The 23,204-nt window shown below is 35.8% G+C and overlaps 1 non-coding gene across 1 annotated transcript; it reads right to left on the bottom strand.

The window, feature by feature from the left end:
- Positions 1 to 22,806: 22,806 nt before the first annotated feature.
- Positions 22,807 to 22,913, bottom strand: LOC121229775 (small nucleolar RNA R71). The gene has a single exon (XR_005927731.1). It is a non-coding gene; the product is annotated as a small nucleolar RNA R71 (small nucleolar RNA).
- Between the last annotated feature and the right edge of the window lie 291 nt (positions 22,914 to 23,204).

The raw sequence follows: 23,204 nt of genomic DNA, 5'->3' as shown, positions 1-23,204 counted from the left end.
TGATAGGGCTTTGTGCCTAGCAGGCTTATTGCCGGTGAATAAATATCAGACCTTGGGTTTAGCAGGCCTTATGCCGGTGTGTGATTCAGGCTTATGCCTAGCAGGTTTTATACCGGTGATTTGTTTTCAAGTCTATGATTATAAGAGTTCAAGTTCTTGTGGATATTGAGCAAGTGAAATTAAGTTAAATTACATTGTATATGTTCGGCCACATAGGTAAGTACATGTAAGCTTATATTGAACTGGTATGTTCGGCTGCATGTGAGGTTATATTGAATTTTAGTATTTGATTACATGTGAGCTTATATTGAACTTGTATACTCAGTTATATGTGAAATTATCTTGAATGTGCATATTCGGCCATATGTGATGTTCTTTTGAATTTGAACTATAGGTTACATGCGATATTTTATTTAACTTTTATATTCGGCCACATGTGATGATATAATGAATCTTGTGTATTCGGCCCTACATGTAAGTGTCTATGTGATGATATAATTGATCTTGTATAATCGACTATATAGGAAATATTTATGTGGCGTTATATAATTGATTATGAACATTCGGCCAAGGTATCTTAATATGTTAAAGTATACCATCATTGATATAATTTGGTTAGTTTGAATGTTTTGATTTTTCAGTGAGTTGTTTAATTTGCTTAAGGCTTACTAAGCTAAGTTAGCTTACTCTGTGTGTGTTTTTGTTACTCTGTTTTATAGATTTTGATTGTAAGTTTCGAGCTCGGGGATCGTTATCGAAGTCATCCACACTATCGTCAACTTTCGATACTTTAAAAGTCTATTTTCAAACTTATGGCATGTATAGGCTAATAAGTATTCTGTTAAATTTTGGATTTGTATAAACTTAGCCATGCGAATATGGCTTAACTTTAAAGTTTGGATGTGGTTATGTTTATCAATGGTTTAATCCGTTTTGATTTTAATATTATGTGAAATGAATGAAAAGTATATGTGATTGTTGATATATGTTTTAGAAATAGCTTGAAAATGGTTTATTAAACTTGGTTGTGATTGATAATTCGAATATGGTACATGTTCAGTTAATTATAAACATAAGTTCATATGATAAGCTCATTTAGAGTATATTTTGATATACATGATATAGGGTATGTTTTGTTTTTATGAAAAGAACTTAGTTCGGTTTGTATGTAAAGTGTATGTGTATTTAAAATGATTAGTTGTTTAATATAGATAGTAAGTGAGATAAAGATATTTACCAAATGAATAGTGATTTGTGTAATAATGCACTATGGGAATTATATGAATTTTAGCAAGATGTTAATTATATGTATATATATATTTTTACATTTACATGTTTGTGTATTCGAATGATGCTTGCCATAATGGTTTGGTTTATAATGAAAGTATATGCATATATATTTGCTAATGAAAATGTGATTATTTGAATGGTATGGATTCGGTTAAATTTGAAGTATGATTCGTATATGTAATATGATTATTAATGTATGTTTAATATTTAATTGGCAATGTGCTTATATATATAAATATAATTTGTTTAAATATGTGAACGTTCGGAATTATATTTTTGTTCAGTAATGCCTCGTAACCCTAGTCCGACGATAGATATGGGTTAGGGGTGTTACACTTCGAGAGTGGAAAGTGCTTTCAGGCAAAACCTGTGATTTTGAATTGACTTGCCATTGCATAAATTTTCTACTAGTTGCGATGAAGGTATCAGAAGGGAAACTGTAACACCTCTTACCCGTATCCGAGACCGAAACCAGGTACGAGGCGTTACCAGACATGTACTCGAACATTTTCGGGTAATAGGGTTATAAAATTTTGTTCCAATTTGAAACCATTCAAACAACATCTTAGTTTCCCTATTATGGTTCTACGAGGCCCGAATCATACATTGAAACGGGTTTGGGACTAGACTGGGAATGTGAGAAAGTTCTTAGAAAATTTTCTAGGTTAAGCCTCACACGCCCATATAGAGGCAATGCACACACCCGTGTGCTTTGGGACACGCCCGTGTCCTACACTCGTGTTGAATTTCTAAATTTTTTTTCCATTTCGAACCTACAAGGGTTTTCACACGGCCAAGCAAACGCCCGTATCCCAGGCCGGTGTCCTTCAGATGGCCTAGACACGCTCGTGTGGTCACCCGTGTCCAAAAACTCGAGCATTTTGTTTATGACGTTAGCATGCATTTAGGGGTACACGGCCAAGACACACGCCCGTGTGCTAGGCCTTGCCCTCCACACGATTGAGACACACGACCGTGTCTCTACCCGTGTGTTTACTACCATGCATTCTAACTTAAAATTTTTAGGTGCAAGGGAGACACAGCCATCCACACGCCCATGGGGAGATCCATGTGTCACACATGGCCTAGACACACGCCCGCGTGTCTACCCGTGTGGACCTTGTTAGGCTATTTTCCAAGCCTTGGGTCACCCTCTATCAACCCCATACTCTTATAGGTTCCCATAATACATAACAAGGCCTAATTATACATCGTGAATGACCTTGATAAACCACATTGCATGTAAACCTCATCTCATCAGGTTTACACATGCTAGGTTATTCCCTTTGCATTAAGGATTTCTGTGCCTTAAAATACTTTTAAGATTGGCTCATTATTATTACTCATTGCCAATTATGACCTAGTCTTCTCATGTGATTTGGTCACATTACATGTATGGAAATGTGGTAGGCCATATTTCATCCTCACTAGCACAATTGAACATAAACATGCACAAATTTGTAGGTCAGAACCTACATCAAAATGAGCCAATTCCCATGGCCATATACAAGTGAACATGTATACCTTTACAAGCCTTCATATTGGCAAATCAAATGACACATATAACAAAATAAACAAAAGCCCTATACATGCCATTGATCAAAATAAAAGTATTTATATACCAAAGCTGGACAAGATGATAGTCTATTGAATCTCTGACCGTTTTCCAATCTTTACGAGTCCTCGAGCTCTGTAAGACAAGGAAAAGAGAGGGGTAAGAATTTACATGCTTAGTAAGCCCGAATAACTAGAAAGTAAACTTATTGATTAATTAGCATGCAACCATATTAGACAATAATACCAACAAGCACAGAATGGTTTCCCTATCACATGCACTCAATCAACATGATAGTCACATAACAATGCAACATGTAACTTGTCTAAGATGAGCTCATCATTCAACGTTTTCATTTTTATATCTCATGTTAATATCGTTGAGTTTCCTGGAAATCTCGATGGATTACCCATTTACCGTTAAGTCACAACAGCAATTATCTCATGTACAAACTCCCGCGAACCTCACATCTTACGGCGGGATTACCAGTCCAGGCTAAATCCCCCGTAATATCAACTCATAAGGTGATGTTAGGATTACCATTCTAGGCTAACTCCCTTATAGCGACAAACAGCCTTAATGAGCTCGGATCAGAATTACCTGTCCAGGCTAAATTTAGACCCTAATTGGATTACTAGTACGGGCTAAATCCACAATGCACACATATTTTTCGGGAGGCTTGATCACTCAAGGAACACCTGTCTGAGCTAGATCCTGTCTATATTTAAGATCAACAGATTACCCGTCTGGGCTAAATCCTTTCTGCAACACATGCAGGATCTCAAGTCACATGTAAAACATGGTTTACCCATCGAACTTCCTTTTTAACCTCAACTGGGACATGTATCATAATGTCATTATTAATAACACATTTCATGGATTTTCATGCCATCATCAAATACAATATTCATACATTCATAAAACATGCAATTAGGTATATTATGAGTTTACTTTAAGTTATTCGAACTTACCTCGTATTCGTCTCGGTTAAACGTTTCGATTATTTCGAAATCGTTCGTTTTCCTCGATTGACCTCCTGAATTTGTTCCTTGGGGTCTATAACAATAAAAATGAATCATTAATACATCACATTATTCCTTTCGAGTCTAAATTTTACCCTCGGATAAAATGACCGTTTTGCCCCTAACCTTTCACATTTTTACGATTTAGTCCCCAGGCTCTTATAATGAAATGCATGCTATTTCTACCTTACCCAAGCCTAGTCGAATGTTTTTCCCTCTTATGGCAGCCCACATTTTTCCATTATTTCACATTCTACCACATATTTCATGAAAATCTCCTAGGAAAAGATGTTTAACACACATCCAACTTTCATATTCCTCCAGAAAACATCAAATAATAAACATGTCACACATGGGTCACTTTGCAAACATGAACCCTAACTTAAAATATGGGTAGAAATGGAAAGAGTAAGTACTCGAATTTCAAAAATACAAAGAACATTAAAAACGGGGCTTGAGAGCACTTACTTTTGAGCTTGAAAATGTTGAAAACCCTAGCTATGGAGGGCTTGAGAATTTCGGCTGGATGAGGGAGAAGAATGGCTGATTTTGCCTTTATTTTCCCATTTTATTTCATTAATTAGCCAAATGACCAAAATGCCCTTAAGCCTTTCTTTAAAATTTCATCCATACATGCCCATTTTTGTCCAAAAACTTAAAAATTGCGTAAATTGCTCTTTAAGACCTTATAATTAATAATCTATAGCAATTTCATACAAATTATTTCTAGAATCCAAGTTTTACAATTTATTCGATTTGGTCCTTATTTTCCAATTGGACACCTTACTCATAAAATTTCTTCATGAAACTTTAACACATGCAAATTCTCATATTCTAGACCCCATAATAATCATAAAATAAATATTTCAATGTCGGATTTGTGGCCCTGAAACCATTGTTCCGACTAGGCCCTATTTCAGGATGTTACATTTCTCCTTCCTTAGGGATTTTCATCCTCAACAATCTTACCAGTAAATAGCTTCGGATATTGGCTTCTTATGGTTTCTTCCAGCTCCCATGTAGCCTCTTTCACACCATGTCGATGTCATAAGACTTTTACCAAAGCCACATCTTTATTACTCAGCTGTTTAACCTCACGAGCCAAAATCTTGACTGGTTCTTCACCATAAGTCATGTTTGGTCTAATTTCAATCTCTGTTGGTAAAACCACATGAGAGGGGTCTGATTGATATCGTCTTAACATAGATACATGAAACACGTCGTGAATCTTTCCAGTTCAGGTGGTAATGTCAAATGATGGGCTAATGCTCTAACTCTTTCGGTGATCTCATACGGTCTGATAAATCGCGGACTCAGTTTGCCCTTTCGGCCAAATCTCAACACCTTTTCCATATAGATACTTTCAAGAATACTCTATCTCCAACTTGGAACTCAATTTCTTTTCTTTTCAAATCAGCATATGACTTTTTCCTATCCGATGCCACTTTTAAACAGTCACGTATCACTTTAACCTTTTCTTCAGTTTGCTTAATTAGATCAACTCTGTGAATCTGACTCTCATTGAGTTCTGTCCAATATAATGGAGTTTGGTACTTCCTTCCATATAAGGCCTCATAAGACACCATCTTCAAACTCATTTGAAAACTGTTGTTGTAGGCGAATTCTACCAATGGCAAGTATTTTTCTAGCTATCCTGAAATTCGAGGATGCAACATCGTAACATATCCTCAAGAATCTGAATCATCCACTCAGACTGGCCATCGGTCTGCGGGTGAAAAGTTGTACTAAAGCTTAACTTTGTACCCAAGGCTTCTTGTAACTTTTTCTAGAATCTCGAAGTGAATCTCGGGTCTCTGTCTGAAATAGTCGATAACGGTACCCCGTGTAATCTCACAATCTCAGATATATACAAGTCGACCAACTTATAAAGTGAAAAATCTGTCCTTATCGGGATAAAATGAGCCGACTTTGTCAACTTATCCACCACAACCCATATAACATCTTTCTTTTTCGGGGTCAATGGTAATCCTATCACAAAGTCTATAGTAACTATGTCTCACTTCCATTCGGGGACCATTATAGGTTGTAACAATCCTGAAGGTACTTGATGTTCAGCTTTGACTTACTGACATATTAAGCATTTCGATACAAATTCAGAGATATCTCTCTTCATGCCGTCCCACCAATACATTTTCTTCAAATCATTGTACATCTTAGTACTTCCCGGATGAATAAACAAACGGCTATCATGTGCTTCTTGCAAAATTCTCTGAATAATTTCATCATTCGTCGGTACACAAACTCTGTCTCTAAACATTAAACATCCATCAGGACCAATCTAAAAGTCTGATTCAATGCCAGACTCACATTGAGTTCTATTAGCTTGCAGGTCATTATCATTAGTCTGAGTACCATAAATTTCCTAAAGAAATGTCAGCCTAGCCATTAGCTCTGCCAAGACTGAACTATCATCAAACAACACCAATTGAGTGCCCATGGCCATCAGTGCAAACAAGGATTTTCTGCTTAACGCGTCGGCGACCACATTCACCTTTCCAGGGTGGTAATCAATGATCAGCTCATAGTCTTTAATTAATTCTAACCATTTTTGCTGTCTCAGATTCAATTCTTTTTGAGTTAGAAAATACTTCAAACTCTTGTGGTCTGTGAATATACGACAAGTCTCACCATATAAGTAATGCCTCCAGATTTTCAAGGTAAAAATAATGGCGGCAAGCTCTAAGTCGTACGTCGGATAATTCTTCTCATGTGGCTTCAACTGCCGTGAAGCATAGGCTATCACCTTGCCATCTTGCATAAGTACACAACTAGTCCATTTAAGGATGCATCACTGTAGACCACAAATTCTTTTCCCGACTCAGGTAATACTAGAACAGGGGCTTCAATCAGCAATGTCTTAAACTTCTCGAAACTCTGCTGACACTTTTCTATCCATTCAAACTTAATGTCTTTCTGTAACAACCTCATCATTGGAGTCGCTATCATGGAAAATCCTTTCACAAATCTTCGGTAGTAACTGGCTAAGCCCAAAAAGCTTCTAACCTCAGTTATATTTTTAGGTGGTTTCCATTCAACGATAGTAGAGATCTTACTTAGATCAACTCAGATGCCTTCACCCGAAAAAATATGACCCAAAACCCTTAACTCTTGGAGCCAAAACTCACTCTTGCTAAACTTAGCATACAATTGCTTTTCCTGTAAGGTCTGCAACACAGTTCTCAGATGCTTCGCATGCTCTGTCTCATCCTTGGAATAAATCAAAATGTCGTCAATAAACACAATGACGAACTTGTCCAAGTATGGCCGAAATATCCTATTCATTAGGTCCATGAATACGGCTGGTGCATTCTTTAACCCAAACGGCATGACAAGAAATTCATAGTGGCCATACCTCGTTCTGCAAGCTGTCTTAAGCACGTTCGATTCCTTGACTCACAATTGATAGTAGCCGGACCTCAGGTCTATCTTAGAGAATATAGTGGCTTGCCTCAACTGGTCAAACAGATCATTGATCCTTGGCAAAGGATACTTATTCTTTATGGTTACCTTATTCAGTTGCTGATAATCTATACATAGTTTCATTGAACCATCTTTCTTCTTTACAAATAATACGGGAACACCCCAAGGTGAAAAACTTTTCCTTGCAAAACCTTTATCCGTTAGCTCTTGCAACTGTACTTTTAACTCCTTCAGCTCGATTGGTGCCATCCTATACGGAACAATAGAAATAGGAGCTGCTCCAGACACCAGTTCAATACCAAACTCTATCTCTCTTTCAGGAGGCAATTCGGGTAATTCCTCTGGGAACATGTCTGGATATTCACATACTATTAGCACAGACTCAATCTTCAACTCAGTTCCCTTAGTGTTCAGAACAAAAGCAAGGTAGGCTTCGTACCCTTTTCTCATATATCTCTGAGCCATCATTGAGGTAATTACAACCAGCGGTGTACCCAATTCTCTTGAATCAACCCGTAGAATCTCACCATCTGGGCACTTCAATACAATATACTATACTTGCCACCACAGTTTATAATTACATCATGCAGGACTGACCAATCCATACCAAGTATTACATCGAACTCATCAAATGGCAATAACATAAGGTTAGCCGGAAAGCAATGACCCTAAATTGTCCAAGGATAATTCTTACAGACTTTGTTGACTAGAACTGACTTGCCTAATGGGTTTGACACTCTGATAATAAATTTCGTAGGTTCAATGGATATATTCATACTAGACACCAAGCTCATGCAAATGTATGAGTGCGTCGACCCCGAATCAATTAAGGCAACAACACAAGTATTAAAAAGAGAAAAAGTACTAGCGATGACGTTAGGAGCAGAGGCTTCCTCTCGAGCACATATTGCATACGTTCTTATCGAGGCTTGAGCCTCTGATTTTGTAGTGTATTTGGCCGCAACTCGACTGCAACTAGTACTTTCAGGATACCTCAGAGATCTACTTCATGGAATAGGAGCACTCGACTTCGGGGTTACTTCCACCTCTTTATCGGTTCGCTCAGGCCAGTCTCTGAGGAAGTGGTCAAGAGACCGACATCTGTACCATGCACCGCTCTTCATTCAGCATTCTCTGAAGTGAAATTTGTGGTAGCTTTTGCACTTCGGCTTTTGATCATCTACACTCCCCACACTAGTCACCATCGGGGAGGAAGACTTCTGGTTAAGTCGTTTAGAGCTTCTCACTCTACCTGAATATCCTACTGATGAAGTGGAGTGTTCATGTTGACTCCTTGATTTCTTTATGGTAAATGAAAGTGTCTTACCACTGGATCTCTTGATCGAAACTTGAGCTTCTCTCTTTGCTTGTTTCCTTTCATTATTGGGCTCCTCAGCCTTCTTGGCCCTATCAGCTAATACAACGAACTCTAGTATCTCAAGGATCCCAATCAATAACTTGGTTTCCTCATTCAGACCTTCCTCAAAGCGTTTACACATTTCTGACTCTGTTTGAACCTATTCAGTTGCATACTGACTTAGTCTCACGAATTCCCTTTCGTATTCTGATACTGTCTTATTTTCTTGTTTGAGTTCTAGGAATTCCTTCCGCTTGGAATCCAAGAACCTTTGACTGATGTATTTTTTCTTAAAATCTACCTGAAAAAATTCCCAAGTGAGGTTTTCCTTTGGTACACTGAAGATACAATCTTCCACCAGTGGTATGCAGTATTCTCGAGCCAGAACTCGGCTCGTTCAGCATCATATCAATCTTAGCTCTAAACTCCTCAGCCCTATACTTTCTAAGCTTGTCTACAGGAGCTTTGCCAATTCTTACAAGTGCCATACCTCGTGGCAATTCCTCATTAGGTTATTTAGGGGGCAGGGAGGTAGTGGTATGTTGGGGCAATTTCTCAAATAATCCCCAAACCACTCGTCCATCATGTCAAAGAAGGCAACTCTGGCCTCTTCTCGGCCTTCAGACATAGGCCTTCTACTACTACTAGAAACGGCTCGGTGTACGAAAACTGGAGCATGGCTCTCGGCCCCCTCGGACTCATCTTGTACTTGATTGGAAGACATTTACTATATTCAAAGACAATTAAACAGTTAGGAGATGTCACGCTATCAATGTTCGTATAATGGCATGTATAGGGAAACTCAATACTCTCTACAGTAGTCCTAGAATCAACTAAACTGTAGCTCTGATACCACTAAATGTAACACTCCTAACCCGTATTCGAGACCAGAACCAGGTACGAGACATTACCAGACATGTACTCGAACATTTTCGGGTAATACAAGTTGTTAAATTTTGTTCCAATTTGAAACCATTCAAACAACATCTTAGTGTCCCTATTATGGCCCTACGAGGCCTAAATCATACATTGAAAAGGGTTCGGGACTAGACCGAGAACTTGAGAAAGTTCTTAGAAAATTTTCTAGGTTAAGCCTCACACACCCATATGCTTTCGGACACACCCTGTCCTATATAGGTGTTGAATTTCTAATTTTTTTTGCCATTTCGAACCTACAAGGGTTTTCACACGGCCAAGCAAACGCCCGTATCCCAGGCCGGTGTCCTTTAGATGGCCTAGACACGCCCGTGTGGTCACCCGTGTCCAAAAAATCGAGCATTTTGTTTATAACGTCAGCATTCATTTAGGGGCACACGGCCAAGACACACGCCCGTGTGCTAGGCCTTGCCCCCCACACGATTGAGACACACGACCGTGTCTCTACCCGTGTGTTTACTACCATGCATTCTAACTTAAAATTTTTAGGTGCAACGGACACACGGCCATACCACACGCCCATGGGGGAGATCCATGTGTCACACACGGCCTAGACACACGCCCGCGTGTCTACCCGTGTGGACCTTGTTAGGCTATTTTCCAAGCCTTGGGTCACCCTCTATCAACCCTATACTCTTATAGGTTCCCATAATACATAACAAGGCCTAATTATACATCGTGAATGACCTTGATAAACCACATTGCATGTAAACCTCATCTCATCAGGTTTACACTTGCTAGGTTATTCCCTTTGCATTAAGGATTTCTGTGCCTTAAAATACTTTTAAGATTGGCTCATTATTATTAATCATTGCCAATTATGACCTACTCATCTTATGTGATTTGGTCACATTACATGTATGGAAATGTGGTAGGCCATATTTCATCCTCACTAGCATAATTGAACATAAACATGTACAAATTTGTAGGTCATAACCTACATCAAAATGAGCCAATTCCCATGGCCATATACAAGTGAACATGTATACCTTTACAAGCCTTCATATTGGCAAATCAAATGACACATATAACAAAATAAACAAAAGCCCTATACATGCCATTGATCAAAATAAAAGTATTTATATACCAAAGCTGGACAAGATGATAGTCTGTTGAATCTCTGACGGTTTTCCAATCTTTACGAGTCCTCGAGCTCTGTAAGACGAGGAAAAGAGAGGGGTAAGCATTTACATTGACTAATTAATCTATACATGCCACTATAACCATAATTCATTTACCATACATACCAAAATAGGCCGATGGATAGTGTGAGTGATCTCGTTCGAGCTTCCGAAAACTCATTTATTTAAATTTAATATAAACATACAAAGCATATTTAATCATCTTGATCACAAGCCCTAACACAAAACCTCATCACCCTTATTAGTCGTACACTTTATATAAATACCAACAAACATGTATGGGCTTAATTCTCATTAAATTTCTCATTTATATAGACAATTTCACATTATGTAATCATATAACATATAACAACCATATCTCTGTATTTTAAATACATTTTCATAACAACTTGTCTTGATTTCACACTATTTTATATTTGAGCTTTACTCCTCAAAGTATTTGAAATATCATCTTTATGCAAATAGTACACATGAGGTACATAATTCCATAATTATGAATGAACATATTTATCAAACATATTCCATGTTCATATATCATAGTCTCAGGCCTCCATATATCAATAACCATCATTTTCTTGTATTTCTGATAAATACTTGTAACCATACATAAGTATGCAATTCACTATTTCTTCATGTCAATCACAATTTCTAATGAAAAATTCTTGTGAATACGCTCACCACTTTGATAATTCCATGTATTTATCGTTTTCCATATTTATCCCATTGAATTCCTCGAAATTTCGATAGTTTTTTTGTAGTACACTTATGGTGTACAATCTCATTAACTGTCAATTCGTACACATATATACATAAGTCCTTTTCAGAGAGCACACTTCCGCGAACCTCATTTCTTACAGCAAGACTACTAGTCTAGGCTAAATCCCCTGTAACATATGCTCAAAGAGTATTGTCGGGATTATTAATCCAGGCTAAATCCCCTGCAATTAAAAATAATCTATAGATCTTTGTCTGGATTACCAGTCTAGGCTAAATCCAGACTCACATTTACTTTGGATTACACGTTTGGGCTAAATCCATTTCACACATTATTCGGGAGGGCTTATATTAGGATCACCCGTCCATCCTAGATCTTTTTTACCGTCAAATACTTTTCAGTGATCCATCGAATTCCATTCCATTTAACCTGGATTTATTTCCCTTTTTATTGAATATTATCAACATTTCTTCAATAATCATACATTGAGCATTCAAATCACATTTTCATCACATAAACATACATTTCAAACATTTAAGAATACAATTCAAGTTACACAAACTTACAATTCGATTTTTATACCATAACAATAATCTTAGTTTCATAATAAATATTTGAAATAAAACATTATATCATTTCTAATTCAACGTTTATCGATTATAATCAGGCATGTGATCAATTTATACACAAGTGATTCGTATATTTTCCTCCTCCTTCTCTCCATTCCACATCCTTAATGTATATATCACACTTATAAGTAACATTATCTATAATTTCATTATTTTCTTATATGTATATTCAAATCTAAAGAGCTCCAAATTAAGATCCGATTGATGTTTTTGAAACTAGATCCATATATCCTTCTACCATAAAAATTTTAGAATTTATAGTTTATCCAATTAGTACAGTAAAATCTTCAAAATTATCCTTATTCTGCTGTTTGACAGCTTTGACCTTTGCTTACTAAAAATTAATTATCTCTTAACAAGAATTTGGATCATATTCCCGTTTGTTTCTCTTGAAAATAGACTCATTAATAATTTAAAAATATAAATTTAAGCCCCTAATTATTTTTATCCAATTTTTGATGATTTTTCAAAGTCAGAATAGGGGAACCCGAAATCATCCTGACCTTGTCTCACCAAATTTATTATATCTCATGATTTACAATTCCATTGCTTACACTGTTTCTTCTATGAGAAACTAGAGTCAATATGCTTTAATTTTATATTTTATTAATCCTATAATTTGATTCCAAAATTTTTTTGTGATTTTTCAAAGTTGGACTACTACTGCTGTCCAAAACTGTTTTAGTACAAAATGTTGATTATCATTTTTCTCCTAAACTTTTAATACATGACGATTTCGTCCGTAGGCTCGAAAAATGAAATTATTGCAATTTAATACTTATTTCAAGCCTAATTATTCTCAAACATACCAATCACAGCCCATGAATTCCATGAAAATTCAAAATTTTCCATAAATTCAACACTTTTCAATTGAACCCCTAAAACATGTTTCAATCCAAAATTCTTTAATAAAACACTTTTAAACATCCATTAGCATCTCAGTTTCATCATACAATAACAAAAATCATATGAAATTATCAATGGTAACTTCCAAAATTTTCAACAAAATAAAAAATTAATAGAATAATAAGTTGGACCTAATTGTAAAAGTCTAAAAATATAAAAATGGAAAAAGGAAGAATTGAACTTACTTGAAGCTAAAATATGAAAGACCAGCTCAGAACCCTCTTCCATTGCTACTTTTGACAGAAAGTTGAAGAAGAAATGGCCTAGAAATCATTAAAATCAACTTTGGCCATTTAATTTTTCTTAAAATTCCAGCTTTGTCCTTTTCACATAAAAATCTTTGATTTTTTCATGCTATGCCGCCTCAGCCATTTTAAAATGACCCATTTTCCCTTTTAGGCCTTCCTTATTTAATGGTTAAGCTATTTAATCACTTTAGCAAGTTTTGTACCTTTTCAATTTAGTCCTTTTTATCTAATTGATTACCGAAACGTTAAAATTTTCTGACGAAATTTTAATACTACCTTATTGACACTCCGTAAATATTTATAAAAATAATTATGGCTCAGTTTATAACACTGAGATCTCAATACCTTTTTTTCTCAATTTTTTAACCAAATAAATCTTTATAAAACACAGTTTACTATTTCAAAAATCTTTTAAAAGCTACATTTGGCTCGTAAATATTAAATAATATAATTTACGAATTCATTTGCCGAATTTGATGGTCTCGAACCACTATTTCCTACATCGCTGAAATTTGGGCTATTACAACTTAAGTCTTTGAATTACCTGACAGAACAAACAAACATATGTGGTTTTATGTAAACTCAGTGTGTAACCCAACAAAATTAGACATGCAAACATACATAAATCACATATATATAATTAGATAGAGATTCAGACTCATGTCTATTCGAGATATAGATAATAGATACAGATTTACAGATCAGATAATCAGGATCCTACCCCCATCCTCTACATATTATCTCCATCCATCCAATCACACCATGTGGGGTTAAACACCAACCTAACCCTACAAACCATATTGTGCCATTACGACACATAACAGATAATGTGCAGCCAAACTGTCAGAATAAATGTGATGATAGCCATACAGAACACTTCCTCCACATATACAAACCCCACCCCAAAACAGATACAGAAAGCAGAAGCAAAAATAACAGATTAACATGCTCAACATGCTCATATACAAATTACGGATTAATCAAACATGAGTAGCATTATCATACTCAGAACAGAATATCAGGCTATTTGATCTACAGTTTTTAGGGTTTGGTTAGCCCTTACCAACCCTACGGTAGGACCACAGTCAATCGGAATGACTCGTGCGGCCTTATGGAAGATTTCAAAAATATGGGCCAACATGCTTGTGTGGGACCACACGGCCTGGCCCAAAATCTACACGCTAATGTTACATGCCTGTGTGGGCCCACACGCCTAACTAGGCCTAGCCCGTGTAGCCCACACGGCCACACTCTGGCCACTACTCGGTCGTGTCTTCCAAATAGCCAGCCACACGGCTGAGCCTACACCGGTGTGGTGTTGACAGTAAGGTTTTTCGACTTTTGTTGAAGCTCTTTTTTTGTGTTTCGGGAACACATCTGATTTATTTTCGCTGCAAAATCACTCTCGATACCACCAGCACCTATCATTATCCAACATATCACCAAATTAGCCATTTTAAACAAGACAAAGCCAAACTAGAACGAGATAGACAACCCATTAAACTACCAAAACCTTTACCTTCGAACAACAATGACAATTTCGCACAACTAGAGTGCCGATTAGCAGCAACCAACCCCTTGAACTTCTCCTAAACCACAAAACAAGCCTCATCAACCAACGATTTACAAGCCAAAACAATTAACCACACTTACCACACTTACCAAACGCACCAAAGACACCTAAATATCAAGATACAGGATCACGACAGTAGACAAAAAGACGAGAAGCAAAATCACCAAAAAGGAAAATAAAGAGAGAAGAAAGTGACAGAGATTAAGCAAGAAATTAACGTTAGAGTTCTTTTGGGAATTTTGGACGAGAGAGAAAATTTTGAAAAAGAAAAAAATCAAATCAAATAAAAATCAGATAATTATTAGGAATCCCTCAAATTCCTCCCTATTATCCCACTAGCAACCACCTCTCAGAATCCTAACTCTACAGAAATTCTATCAGACAACAGAGCAAAAATATAACACCTTCACTAAAGTAGGGATTTGAACACAGGACCTCCACCACACCAACACCCTTACCACTCGAACCAATAGGCTCAATCTGATATGAATTAATAGGCAATTTAATAAAAGCCCACTCAACAGGGGTAGAGTTAGAATTAGAAAGATAAGAAAATTTGGCAAAAGTGAAACTTGAACCCAAGACCTCACACACAAATCCAAAACACTTAACCACTAATACAGATGCACACTTGTGTCAAATATTTTTAGAAGCAGGGATAAATTAATCAAGGCGTTAAAAAAGTAACTAGGCTAAAAGATCCCCACACATGACATCCACACTAAAGATCATAAATTAGTCTCTATATAGTCTTGAATACGATTGGAGCAGAATCAGGGCCGATGATTTGCAAGCACAATCTGCATCCAAGCCACTTTTGTAGCAGGGAAATCCTTAAGCACATGAAGTAAATCTTTTGTTTCATGGTGAAACATCTGACAAGACGTACTGTGACCAATGCCTTTCTGTATCCATTTCAAATTGTTAGAAGATGTTGTTCGAACATAAGCCATAAGAAAAAAATGAACACATTGAGGTCCTTGAAAATTCCGTACGACTAGCCACCCTTTGTCTTTTTTATTCCATGTAACCTCCATTATCGACCTGTAAGCACTCTTGACCAAAAAGGACCCTACTAAGGTGCGCACCCAATTGATTTTATCAGGACCAGCCAGAGGGTGGTGAGAGGGATACTCACAACACTTTTATCAATATCCTTTGGAAACCTTACTCTAAAAAGTTCTAGATTCCATATCCCATCCTTAGTTACCATGTCACAAAGTAAACAATCTATCATAAAATTGATTTGAGAAAGTACATGATTGGATGAACACCAATGGTAGACAGAATTCCCGATCCAAACAGACCAATATAAATTCTCTCTTAATATACGTCATACCTTAGCAAGTCCTATCCCTACTATTGAACACTTTCCTCATGCAATACTTTTGAGCGCCCTCACTTTTATTCCATACTTCGATCGAAGAACTCGAACCCAAAAGGCAGTATCCTAAGCGACTTGATTAAACCCCAATTTTAGCAAAAAAAAAATAAGCATTCAAATCCTTTAAATGCCTTAGACCTAATCCTCCACAAGCACGAGGTTGACAATTAGAGTCTCAATCAACTATAGACACTCTCCTTCCACCATTAGCTGACACCTATATGAATTGTCTTGCCGAACCTTCAGTCTATACGCAATGGCATTTCAAAATTCATATTGGTTGCATACAATAATTTGGCAAAGAAATAAGAACAGACTAAACAAGAGTAATACTACCTTCCATAGAGAGCTGCTTAGCATCCAAATTACTCAATTTTCTAGGAACCTATTCTACCACAAATCACAATGTAGAGTTAGAAACTCTGTTATGGAACAACGACACTCCCAAGTACATTTCAATATCTTGGGCCCTTTGTAAGCCAAGTAAACTACTTAGCATCTTACTAAGATCATCACCCACTCTTTCAGAAAAGAAAATGTTGGTTTTCTGGGCATTGACTCCATGGTTTGAGAAACTATAGAAGTGGTGAAGAATTCCATTAAGGATCTGAACATTCTTTAAGTCCACTTGCAAATAGATTACCAAATCATTTACAAACAACAAATGAGAAAGAACTGGCCCCATCTAGATAGTTTGATTTCAATTTGTTAAAAAGAACCAAAGAGCTAAACGGATCTGGTGGCTTGGTTTGATTTCAATTTGCTAAGAAAAACAAAATACTGCAAAGTAACATCATTTGATTTCCACGGATAGAGTAAAATATCATAGTAATGTCAATTTAGATGATCTTTGTCTGCCCAGCTTTTCTTTACAAATGACTCATTATTCTTTATTGAAGTTTAATAAAGTAATTTTCAAAGTATAAGGCTTTGTCAATTAAGTGGTAATGATTCCATGATTTAGTCTTTTGATAATAAGGGAAAGTTCACTAGTACTTTTATATTGTAATGAATTAAAAGAAGGCATTAAAGAGAATGCAATTAAGGAAAGCAATAAACTAAAATGGAGTATGGCACAAGTAGGGTGTGAGACATTAAGTACTACCAGATCTTCCTTACAAAAATCTCATCGTAGAACAACAGGTGTAATTGTTACAGATTTTTGCAAAAATGTCATAAATAGAAAAGGTAAGCAGGTTCATATTATTTCGGTTTGGTCATATTCTGAGTCTACTTTTAATAGCTAATGATTGGAGTATTAAGACTTCATTAAATTAATGGAATATGAAAAAAATATATATATGATTTTTCAATGATTATTTAAATTTAATTCACAATTTCAGCAACAGCAACAATGGCAACACGCCATTGCCATCAATATTATATTGTATCAATCATGATAACAAATTCACACATTATTATCTATACATATTCCCTTAATTTTTTGCCTAATACTCATTTTGATTTTCAAGTTTGAGAGTTGATGTTATCTCATATCCCATTGAGATAGAATATTTCATAAATCGATTCTCAGCAAGAAGTCGAAGTGCTTGAACCTTTGCGTTAATCAGTTCCTTTTCACAATTAGAAATTTTGGGAACTATAACAGCTACATCATAGTTTGTGGTTTGGGGATTTTCAACCAATTCTGAAGATACCATTTCATATGATAAGATTGCATATGTGTAAGCCTCAACGCAACAATTAAGAGCTTTCAAACCCTGGGGAGAACCTGGTTTCTTAATTATTTCATTATATACATTCAACATTGCTTTGGCATTTGTTGCTCCTAATTACATAATGAGGGTTCCTAATTGGGTTGTATCCATTGCTGGAGTGGAAAGTGCTTTCAGGAAAAACTTTTGATTTTGAATTGCCTTGCCATTGCATAAATTTTTTACTAGTTGCGATGAATGTATCGGAAGGGAAACATTAGCCTTTGGAATAATTGCACTTGTTGGCAAAGGAGAAAGAGAAAAGATTGATAAGAAAATAACTAAAACTAAGCATAATTGATTTGGTGGAGCCATTGTCTTGTTGACTATGATACGAAGATATTTTTAGCTACAAATTTTGATCTTGTAATTTTTAATTTCTTTTACTACTTTTTATAAAGGTAAAACAAATTGATTTTTTGATAAGTCTTAGTTACGATAACATACATTAGTATCAATTATAACAATAAAGTTATTTTCCAATTTTGTTAACAAAACTAATTTAGTAATTTATTTCTAATATAAGTGTTTAACTGTACAATTATATTGATTTTTCTCTTTTTATTGAAAAATTTTGGTTACAATAAACTTTTCTTTTGGTGTGTAAATAAAACTAACCAACTCTGCTAAATAATTACAAATGGAAACTCAACTACTTTATCAAACCCAAATTCATCTAACAACTCCTCAGGGAAAATAACAAACACCTGCACCTCTGTATTCCTATCTAAAGGCACCTTATTAAGCTAGTCAGCAGCTTTTTTCCTCTCTCTCGAAATACACTTGGTTTGCCATTGGACTATAGTTTCTAAAAACAAATGAATCCTTCTTATCAAGCCTGAGGACGAACTGGCCAAGTAGTAACCTGCAAAGGTTTAACAAATTCCAAGATTGATTTGAGAAGGTACATGAGTGGATGAACACCAATGGTAGACAGAATTCTCGGTCCAAACAGACCAATATAAATTCTCTCTCAATATGGGTTGTACCTTACAAGTCCTCTTCATACTGCTGAACACCTTCCTTGTGCAATACTTTCGAGCGACCTCACTTTCATTCCTTACTTTGATTGAAGAATTCGATCCCAAAAGACAATATCTTTAGAGACTTGATTAAACCCCAATTTTAGAAAAAAAATAAGCATCCAGATCCTCTAAATGCCGTAGACCTCATCATCCACAAGCACGAGGTTGACAATTAGCGTCTCAACCAATTAGAGACACTCTCTTTCCACCATTAGCCAAGACCTATATGGATTGTCTTACTGATCGTTCAATCTACACGTAAACACATTTCGAAATTCACATTGGTTGCATACAATAATTTGGTAAAGAAATAAGAACAGACAAAACTAGAGTAACACTACCTGCCATAGAGAGCTGTTTAGCGTCCCAATTACTCAATTTTCTAGGCACCTATTGTACCACAAACCGCAATATAGAGTTAGAAACTCTGTTATGGAATAGCGACACTTCCAAGTACATTTCAATATCTTGGGCCCTTTGTAAGCCAAGTAAACTACTTAGCATGTTACTAAGATCATCACCCACTACTTCAGAAAAGAAAATGCTGGTTTTCTAGGCATTAACTCAATAGCTTGAGAAACTAAAGAAAGCGGTGAAGAATTCCTTTAAAGATCCGAACATTATTTAAGTTCAATTTCAAATAGATTACCAAATCATTTGCGAAGAACAAATGAGAAAGAACTGGCCCCATCTAAATATTTTGATTTCAATTTGTTAAAAAGAACTAAAGAACAAAATGGATCCTGTGGCATGGTTTGATTCCAATTTACTAAGAACAACAAAATGCTACAAAGTAGCATCGTTTTTTTCGACGGATAGAGTAAAATATCTTAGTAATATCAACTTAAATGATCTTTGTGTACCAATATTTTCTTTACAAATGACTCATTATTCTTTATTGAAGTTGAATAAAGTAATTTTCAAAGGATAAGGGTTTGTAAATTAAGAGTTAATGATTCCATGATTTGGTCTTTTGATAATAAGGGAAAGTTCACTAGTACTTTTGGATGCAAAGAATTAAAAGAAGGTATTAAGGAGAAGGCAATTAAGAAAAGTAATAAAATAAAATGGAGTAAGGTACAAGTAGGGTGGAAGCCGGTAAATACTACTAGCTCTTTCTTACAAAAATCTCATCTTAGAACAATAGGTGTAATTACTACATATTTTTACAAAAGGGTCATAAACGGAAGAGGTAAGAAGGTTGATATTATTTCGATTTGGTTAGATTCTGAGTCCACTTTGAATATCTAATAATTGGAATATTAAGGATTCATTAACTTAATGGAATATGAAAAAAAAATATAATTTTACAATGATTGTTTAAATTAATTCACAGTTTCAACAACAGCAACAAAGGCAACACACCTATGCCATCAATATTATATTGTATCAATCAAGATAACAAATTCACACATTATTATCTATACATATTCCCTTAGTTTTTTGCCTAATACTCATTTGGATTTTCAAGCTCGAGAGTTGATGTTATCTCATATCCCATTGAGACATAATATTTCATAAATCGATTCCCAGCAAGGAGTCATGGTGCTTGAACCTTTGCATTAATCAGTTCCTTTTCACAATTAGCAATTTCGGGACCTATAAAGCTACATCATACTTTGCAGTTTGGGGATATTCAACCAATTCTGAAGATACCATTTCAAATGATAAGATTACATATTTGTAAGCCTCAACGCAACAATTAAGAGCTTTGAAAGCCTAGGGAGAACCTGGTTTCTTAATTATTTCATTATATACATTCAACGTTGCTTTGGCATTTGCTACTCCTAATTTCATAATGAGGGTTCCTAGTTGGGTTGAATCCATTGCTGATAAACCATAATATATACATATTTTTACCCCATGGTTGGTGTATTTATGGATGATTTTTCCTTGGTTTCATTGAATTTGATGCTCCTAATCCCTTAATTTCATGTTTTATACCCAGGAAAGCTTAGGATAGCAAAAAGAGTGAGAAATGGGCCAAAAACAAATAAATTGGGCCTAAATCAGTGTTTCACACGGCCTATACACTTCACACGGGTAGACCACATGCCCATGTGTCATGGCCATGTCGACATTAATTCAAGTGAGAATTGCACACGGCCTGAGCACCTTCACACAGGCGTGGCACACGACCGTGTCCCTATCGAGTGCAAGTCTAGTTCTACTTGGAAGAGGCTAATTTTGGGCTATTTTGGCCATTCGAAAGTCTATATAAACACCCTAGAAGAGGATTAAAAGAGACACGCAAATTAAAGGCAGAAAATATTGAAGGACAACTATCAGAATCACCTCAGAGGCAGGATCTACATCAAGATTGAAAATTTTCCATCTAATTTCCTAGAAGTTCTTTGGGTTTCTTTATGTTTTGTTGTTTTCCAAACTTTGAGATATTTTCCATTATAATGATGAACTAAACTCCCTAAATACCCAGGGGAGATGAAACCTAAGATAGATCTAATTACTATTTGAATTATATGATAAATACTTGTTCTTATTCTTAATTGTGAGTTCTAATTCTTGTTTTAATATTTTAGGATATTAATTCAGGTTTTTGATGTGCTTATTCAGTGGAGCAAAAGTCTCTGTTTAAGAGTAGATCTTTCATAATTAAGCGAAATTTCATGCAATCCTAGAGATAGGACGACATAAATTTGTCGGATTAGAGTCAAATCTAATAAGGGAATCCATAGATCGAGTTAATGTGACAATAGGGGTTTAAATTAGAAAGAGATTTCAATTAGTCAACCTAGAGTCAGTTGTTTTAAGTCTCGAGAGGGATATTAACATAAATCAGGTATTTCTAAGGATTAAGTCAAATGAATAAATCATCTAATTCAGAAGTAATAAGTGAAGTCTTGATGGATTCTTCCTTGGGTATTGTCTTCTCTATCAGTTTTCTAAAAAGTATTTTCCAACTTTAATCTCTGTTGTAATCCTAGTTAATTAGATAATTAGTCTTAGTTTAAAAACATTCTTTAAGTCTTAGGTTAGATAATGAAAAGATAGTAATTACTAGTACTTTTAGTCCTCGTGGATACAATATCTTCGGTCTCACCATAACTATACTACTATTCGATAGGTGCACTTGCCTTAGTCAAATTTTGTTAGTTAGTTTCACGACCATCAAGTTTTTGGCGTCGTTTCCGGGGACTAAAATAGTAGGAACACTTAATTTTGTTAATTTAGCCATTTTTATTTTTATTGCAATTTAATTCTATTTTTAATTTTGTTTAAGTTACTAAATTTTCTTTTATTTACTTCTGACAGGTTTTTATAGTTTATGACTAGAAGAAACCCATCAGGACCTCTACTTTTCGACAGTGAGATCGAAAGCGCTGCTTGCAGAAACTGAAGAGAAATAAGGCGAAGCCTACAATACATAAAGGAAGGGCAAGAGGACGATATTCATACCACAACCGAGGAGATGGTTGATAATCAAAATAATATGTTACCTCCTGTGGTTGCTGCAAATCCAATAGATCAGAATCCTGCTCCTCATACTATGTATGATTATGCTAAACCTCCTTTAACAGGAACTGAATCGAGTATAGATAGGCCTGCTATTGCTGCAAATAATTTTGAACTGAAACCTAACACAATTCAAATGATACAATAGTTTGTTCAGTTTGATGGTTTTCAGGACAAGGACCCAAACACTCATTTAGCAAATTTTCTGGAACTCTGTGACACCTTTAAGATTAATGGTGTTTCTGATGATGCCATTCACCTTTGGTTATTTCCCTTTTCATTAAGGAATAAGGCTAAACGGTGGTTGAACTCGTTACCACGAAGGTCAATCACCACTTGGGAACAAATAACCGAAAAATTTTTACTTAAATATTTTTCGCCGGCTAAAATAGCTAAATTAAGGAATGATATCTCTTCTTTTGTGCAGATGGATCTAGAAACTCTTTATGATACATAGGAGAGGTACAATGACTTATTAAGATGGTGCCCTCACCATGGGTTACCTCTATGGCTGCTGGTTCAGACTTTTTACAACGGTGTGAACACCTCAACAAGGCAACTTATCGATGCAGCCGCCGGTGTTTTCAACCTCAACAAGGCTTACAAATTTATTTAAGAGATGTCACTGAATAACTATCAGTGGCAAGTCGTGAGAACAAAGGCGACAAAAGCCGGTGTTTTCAACCTCGACGCAGTCACTATGCTATCTAACCAAGTAGAACTTTTAAATAAAAAGATTGATGGTTTGTATGGTTCTACTCAGGTACATCCGATGATGAGGTGTGATTCAAA

This window comes from Gossypium hirsutum, chromosome A05, assembly GCF_007990345.1.
Source record: "Gossypium hirsutum isolate 1008001.06 chromosome A05, Gossypium_hirsutum_v2.1, whole genome shotgun sequence".
NCBI lineage: Eukaryota > Viridiplantae > Streptophyta > Magnoliopsida > Malvales > Malvaceae > Gossypium > Gossypium hirsutum.
Note: the sequence above shows the minus strand (reverse complement) of the source record. Positions and strands in the feature narration are given on the sequence as shown.